We start from the raw sequence: 7,397 nt of genomic DNA on the forward strand, positions 1-7,397 counted from the left end.
TCCCCCCCCCCTTTTCTTCCAGCCACAACTGGACAGGCCAACGGCTACGGCCGCTGCCCTGCTTCCACCCACCCCAGCGACGATTCTGGCCTACCCTTGGAACTTCTGAGCTTGGCCACCACCCAGGCTCTGTGTGAGAGTGGGGGGACCTGGGAGCGGAGGCACCGAGGGGGGGCTCTCACCCAGGCGCTAATCCCCATCCGGCCAAGGCAGTACCAGAGCCTCACCAGAGCCTCACTGACCTTCTTGGAGATTAGTCCCCATGGAGACTGGGCACCTCGCCCCCTCACTCTGGCTAGGCCAGGTGGGTGGATGGGTGGGGCAGTGGAGGCCGGACGGGAGGGAGCCTTCCGGAGGCATCGCAGAATCCCCAGTCAGGGCTGGGAGGCTCGGCCAGCTGGCTTAGTTTATAGGTAAAAAAAACGGGCCTGGGAGGCTCCACAGTCTAGTGGTCAAGGGATCTAGTGGTCAAGTGAATCCAATCCTGGCCCCAGCACAGGTTGACAAACTTAATGGGCCAGTGAGCAGGTGACATAGTGGTTAAGGCCCTGGATCCTACATAGCCAACTGTGCAGTTCGAGTCTTAGACCCGGCAGCTTAAAAACATACCATGGAAGGCCAGTAGGTGGCATGGTAGCTAAGGGCCTGGACTCCCACATAGCCAACCATGGTTCAGGTCTTAGACCTGGCAGCTTGAAAATCTCCCCGGGTACAGGTGCGTGTGTGTGCCCGAAATCCTGAGAAGAGAACGAAGGAGAAGGGATTGTGGCATGGTCATCTCCCCTGGGGGAGGAGATTTCTCACTTTCTCCATCTGTTTCTCTCTCTCTTTGCAGAGCACGCATACCCTATGGCAAAAAAAAAAAAAAAAAAAAAAAAAATCCACTACCAGAAAAGATGAGCATATGTGAGCTCAAAATCCTGACAGGATGGAGACGGGGAGACGGGATTATGACATGACTACCTCTGTCCCAATGGGAAGTGCTTTCTCTCTCTGCCTCTAGTAGTGCATGTGACCTTTGACAAATAAAAAAAGAAAGGACAAATAAATAAGCAGAAACAGAAACAATGGAGTTCCCAGGAGGGTAAATGAGTGGCCAAAGCTCACATATGGAGCCAGGAGAAGCACCGGGACCAGAAGCCTGGTCATAGATTCCCGCCCAGGTGTGTTTTCCTAGAGAGCAGAGACCCGAGAACGGACATTGGGACACCCCCTTTGGAACCTCCCAACCCTCCCCGAGGCCACGAGCAGAGTGTCTCAAATGGGGTGAGGCAGGAAGGCACCCCATCCTGAGAACTAGGCTGCCTTCCACAGGGCGAGGGTGGGAAGAGGGAATGTGGCTGGATCCCTGAGCCATGGCTGCAGCCGTGCACCAGGCCCTGAAACCCAGCCCCGGTCCAAGGGCAGTGGAGGGAACCATGTGACAGTGCTGACCACAACCATTCCAACAGTGACAGCTAACATTTGTTGGGCATGTTCTGCAGGCCAGTCCTGTGTTTTCCATGCATTGAAATCTTCACGACAGTCTTTAAGATGATTATCCCCAGGGCCGGCAGATGGCGTGGTGGTTAAGGGCCCTGGACTCCCATGTGGCTGACCACGATTTGAGTTCTGGACCTGGTGACTTGCTTTCTTACTTTCCATCTCTCTATCTCTCTCACTCTGTCCCCCTCTGGTCAAATTTAAATAAATAAAGATAAATAAATAATTCTTTTAAAAAATGATTATTCTCATTTTACAGAGGAAAAAACTGAGTAGAAGGAAGTTCATCCAACTTCCAAGCAATGGAGCTGGAAATTAAACCCCAGCAGCTGTGAGACTCTGGAGCCCGCACTCATACGGATCGTGGGTGGGTGACTGAAATGAAGCCTCTCTGGATGACCATGGCATGGGTATGTGTGTTCGTGAAAGTTCATGTGGGCACGTTCGTAGGTGAGTCCAATGCCTAGCAATAGCACATGGCACAGTCTAACACCTTATTAAAAATTTGAGGGAGGGGCCAGCAGGTGGTCTGGTGGTTAAAGTGTCAGACTCTCACATGGCTGACTGTGGTTCGAGTCTCGGACCTGGTGGCTTTCTTTCTCTCTCTCTCTCTCTCTCTGTGTGTGTGTGTGTGTGTCTGGTGAATAAAATAATAAATCTTTTTGTTTTAATTTGAGATTAAGTAAGTAAACATCTGCCTCTAATTGAATGTGATGAAATTGAGGCATCTAGGGGCCAGCAGGTGGCATGGTGGTTAAGGTGCTGGATCCCACATGACCAGTCATGTTTCGAGTCCAGAATCTGGCAGCTTGAAAATCATATTGGGCATGTGTGTGGGCATACCCAAAACTCAGGGAGAAGAAGGGATTGTGGTTTGGTTGACCCCCAGGGGGTGATTTCTCACTTTCTCTCTCACTATCTCTGTCTCTCTCTGGCAAGTGCACACATCCTATGGCAATAAACCTAAAAAGGAATAGGAAAAAAGGCAGCTGAGGTGTCTATTGAACCCTAAAACATGACTGTTCACATGACATGCATGTGGGGTGGGGTCCATGCACCTGGCGCTGTGCGGATGCCTGTCTGCAGCTGACCGTGCACGTGTGTTTGGGCGTGGCCTCTCCCTGCCACCCTGGCCGAGCCCCGTGATTCTGTGTCTGGGTGAGCGATAGTGGTGAAAGCGGCTTCCCATCTCCCTGGATGGGGGCCAGGTCTCCAATCCCAGTGAGGGACAGTGAAGAGGGACTCTGTTTCCAGCAGGACAGGACAATGGGTCTGTGTGGTGGGGCCCCTGACCTGCCAGCCCTGGGTCTCTGCACCTTTTATCTCTGTCTCCCAGGAGACTGGTGCTGCACAGCCCTGGGGATGGTGCTCGTCTGCCTGATTCTGGCTCCAGACCTGGAGTGAGGGCAGGGGCTGGAGGAGGAGGACAAAAGAAGGGGCTGGTGACTGTCCCAGGGTGGGGGAGGACACCAGCCCCAGAATTTGCATATTTAGTCACCAAAGCCTGGGTGATTTCCCAGTGAAATGAGGGGTCTGGACTGGAAGCAGTCCATCTTGCCAAGAGGACATGGCCACCAGCACCCCTGACTTGCCCCGCAGCACCGAGAAGTGGGACGGTGCTCTAGAAGGGGGCAGTGTCACTTCTTGGGAGACCCTCAGGGCCTTCGACTGGCATGGAGACCTGAGTGGGAGCTCAAATTGGGTCTGAGTGGTTTTTTTGGGGGGTGGACATGTCCCTACCTGGGAGGGAGGTCTGGCTGGAATCTGAGAGCTTCACCGAGGGGACTCAGGCATGGGTCTGCTGGGATGAGTGTTCTGGCAGAATGCAGGGGCTCAGAGTAGGAGGGTGGGATCCTGAGGCTTCTCCATGTGATCCACGCAGAGGACCCTATATGGAGCAAGAGAATGGGCCAGGGTGGGGGTTTTCTGAGGGTCATGAGATGGTGCGGTCTCTCTGAGGGGTAGATCTGGAGATGCTCAGTGTTTTTCTCCCTCCCGCTCCAGGCACAAAGGCTGAAGGCCAAGGCTGTGGATGTGGAGGGGGCAGGGTTGACAGCGCTGTGCTGGCAAACAAAGCCACCTGGGCATCCATCCTTCAGGAAGCTCTGAGCACAACTGATCTGGGAAAACAAACAGGAACAGCTGCTGGGGGTGGGAGAGGGCCAGAGGGGGCGGCTGGCCAGCAGGGTGGGGAAAGGAAACAGGACGGGGTCCACAGTATAGAAAAGGGACAGTCACCCTGAGTCCCACTCGAGCAAACCAGGATTGCCTGCCAGCCCCTTCCTTGCCCCAACTCTCGTGACCATGGGCCCCACAGCTGGGGAGGGGTCTGGGGATGTGGGTGCCCTGAGGGTCTTCTGGGCAAGCGACTACTGGAGGTGCTGGCGGGGGGTCCATTTCTTTCTCTTTTTGTGGAGAGGTTTTTGCTATAGGGCACGTGCTCTCGCCAGACAGACAGAGACAGAGACAGAAATCACCCCCCAGGGGGGATGGCCATGCCACAATCCCTTCTCCTCCATTCTCCTCTCAGGATCTTGGGCACGCACGCACACACGCCTGGCGTGAGTTTCAAGCCACCAGGTCCAGGACGCAAACTGCAGCCAACTACATGGGAGTCCAGAGACATAGCCATTACGCTAACTGCTGGTCCCAAGGGGGAGGGTGCCCATTTCTGAGAGGTGGCTGCAGACAGCTGGAACCAAAAGCAGTGGGTGGGGTTGTGGACTCCACATGCAATTTTCCTGATGAGGAAACTTAGGCACAAAGAAGGGGAGAGGCTGCTAATGCCTTCAGAACTTTGGGGGACTAAAAGAAGCAGAGGCCCTTCTCCACCTCAAATCCCAGCTGGATTCCTAATTTTTTTTCTGTGGAGAGGTTTTTACTATAGGGCACGTGTGCTAGCAGAAAGACAGAGACAGAGAGACGGAAAGCGGGAAATCAACCCCCAGGGGGGATGGCCACACAACAATCCCTTCTCCATTCTCTTCTAAGGATCTTCGGCACACACACACACACACACACACACACACGCCTGGTGCGAATTTAAGCCACCGAGTCCGAGACTTGAACTGTGGTCGATTACATGGGAGTCCAGCAACATAGCCATTACGCTAATTGCTGGTCCCATGATTATTTTTTTTTAAAAAAAGAATTAATTTACTTTATTTATTTATTTATTTATTTATTTATTTATTTATTTATTTATTTAAATTTGACCAGAGAGGGACAGAGTGAAAGAAAGAAAGGGAAAGGGAGAAGCAAGCCGTCAGGTCTGGGACATGAACTAGGGTCGCCATGTGGGGATCCAGTACCCTTAACCACATGCCACCTGCCAGCCTCTCTCTCTCTCTCTCTCTCTCTCTCTCTCTTTTTAAAGAATTATTTTAGGGACCAGCAGTTAATGTAATGGCTATGTCGCTGGACTTCCATGTAGTTGACCGCGGTTCGAGTCCCAGACCCGGTGGCTTCAAACTCACGCTGGGCGCAAGTTCATGCGTGCCCAAGATCCCAAGAGGAGAATGGAGTAGAAGGGATTGTGGCGTGGCCGTCCCCCCCTGTGGGGTGATTTCTCACTTTCTGTCTCTCTGTCTTTCTCTGTCTGTCTGGCGAGTGCACATGCCCTATAGCAAAAACCTCTCTGGAGAAACAAAACAAAACAAAAACTATTTTTATTTACTTTTATTCATTGTCATTATTTTATTTATTTTTTGAAGTTGACCAGAGAGAGACAGAGAGAGAGAGAAGGAAAGTGAGAAAGCAAGCTACCAGGTCCAGGACTTGAACCACAATCAGTCACATGGGAGTCCAGCTGCCCCATCCACCATGCCACTTAATTCTAACCTGGATCTCAGCGGTACCAACTTCCCATCACCTTCCTCCCTGGATCTGGGAAAATGTACACACACGCACACGCGCACACACACACACACACACCCTTCCTGCGGAATACTGCGGCTGATCAACCCTTGTGGACACCCCCTCACCCATCGGACTAACAGAATACCAGCGTCACAGACGGCGTAGACGCACAACCTGACGCACTCGCCACTGGCGCCCAGGGCCCCTCCTGACCTCAACCTCTTACAAACTCTCCCACCCCGCCCCTGCTTTAGGGCTAGCGCGGCCTGTTCGCGCCCCCTGGTGGCAGAATCCAGAATTGTGGGTGGAGGTGGGGAGGGAAGGGGAGGGAGGGAAACCAAGGTCTTAGTCTACACCTCTCACCCCTCCCAAAGCGCCGATGGGTGGACTGGCAAGACTAGGACTAGCTCTGGCCCACTCTGTAGTCTGGATCCCCACCCTGTAGTCCTGTAGTCCGGATTCCCCTAGTGTTTCAGATCTGAAAAACATACCCTATTTGTGTTTGTCCAAAACCCCTTCTTTAGGGAAGGGAGTCAAAACAGGGCTGGTTCTGACCCCAGAGCCAATTAGACCTAGTTGCTGGCTGTCCTGTCTCTGACCTGTAGCTTCTTCTACTTTTCTTTTTTTTTTAGAATTATTTTATTTAGGGACCAGCAGTTAGCATAATGGCTATGTCGCTGGACTCCCATGTAGTCAATCGCAGTTCTAGTCCCAGACCCGGTGGCTTAAACTCACGCCCGGCACATGTGCGTGCGTGCCCAAGATCCCGAGAGGAGAATGGAGGAGAAGGGATTGCGGCGTGACCATCCCCCCTTGGGGGTGATTTCTCGCTTTCTGTCTATGTCTCTCTCTCTCTGTCTGGTGAGCACATCCGGCCTATAGCAAAAATCCTCTCCCCCCAAAAAAGAATTATTTTATTTAAATTTATTTATTTATTTATTTATTTTATTTGACCAAAGAGGGACAGAGAACAGGAGAAGAGATAGAGACACAGAGGGAAAGTGAAAAAGCAAAAGCAAGCTGTCAGGTCCAGGACTCGAACCATGGTTGGTCATGTGGGAGTCCAGTGCCCTTAACCACCATGCCACTTGCCAGTGCCTAGTGCCTAGACTCTTAGTGCTGGCCTCCAGGTATGCTGCAAGCCCAAACAGAAATTCATTGGTGAAAAGAGAAGCCCAAGGGAGACTTGGCCTGCCCCCCAGGGCCTGTTCTCAGCACCCCAGAAATTCGGGTGGGAATGTTGGTAGGATGAGCAAGCCATCACCACCCCCACTGCCACTGGGAAAGTTCCTCTGCTCCCTTTCCCCCAAGGACATTTGGCCAGCATCTGACCACTTGCTCACTCATTTACTGGCTGCCTGCTATGTATCCAGTGCAGTGCTTGGTTCCAGGACCAGGCCCGCATGGTTCCTGCCCCTCTGGGCGGAGCTCACACTCTAGTAAGGGAGACACTAGTACACCATAAACGCGGGATGGAAAGGCGACTTTACAGAGGGAAAGTGCCTCAGAGGCCTCCCGTATCTTCAGCTTTATTTCCGGGACATCAATTACCTCCAGTCAACCAAGGTCCAGAAATAGTAAATGGACCAGAAATAAGCCATTCATAAGTTTTTCTTTTTCTTTCTTTCTTTTTTTCTATATATTTTAATATATTATATATATATATGTGTGTATATATATATATATGTATATATATACATATATATATATATAATATTTGTTGATCCAATGATCTGATAACAGAGATATGCTGGACAATGGGATGATTCACATCCAAGACAGGACAGGATGAAATGTCATCACACTACTCAGAATAACACACAGTTTTAAATTAGGGGCCAGCAGATGGCATGGAGGTTAAGGCACTGGATTCCACGTGGCTGTTTATGTGGTTCAAGTCCTGGACCCAGTGCCTTGAAAATCACACTGGGCATGTGTGCGTATGTGCCAAAAAGCCAGAGAGGAGGCTTGAGGAGAAGGGGTCATCCCCTCTGGGGGCGATTTCTCATTCTTTCTCAAATATTATATATTAACTATATAGTTATGTGTGTGTATAT

The 7,397-nt window shown here is 51.4% G+C and overlaps 1 protein-coding gene across 1 annotated transcript in view; it reads left to right on the forward strand.

Moving 5' to 3' along the window:
- CRYBA2 (crystallin beta A2) overlaps positions 1 to 7,397 on the forward strand; it is an 18,870-nt gene that overhangs the window by 4,151 nt on the left and 7,322 nt on the right. The window contains exon 2 of the mRNA XM_006168649.3: positions 1,742 to 1,892. The gene's annotated coding sequence lies outside the window, so the exon portion shown is untranslated. The remainder of the gene's footprint in view (positions 1 to 1,741; positions 1,893 to 7,397) is intronic.

The sequence above is a fragment of the Tupaia chinensis genome, unplaced genomic scaffold (genome assembly GCF_000334495.1).
Source record: "Tupaia chinensis unplaced genomic scaffold, TupChi_1.0 Scaffold145907_1, whole genome shotgun sequence".
In the NCBI taxonomy this organism is placed as follows: domain Eukaryota; kingdom Metazoa; phylum Chordata; class Mammalia; order Scandentia; family Tupaiidae; genus Tupaia; species Tupaia belangeri.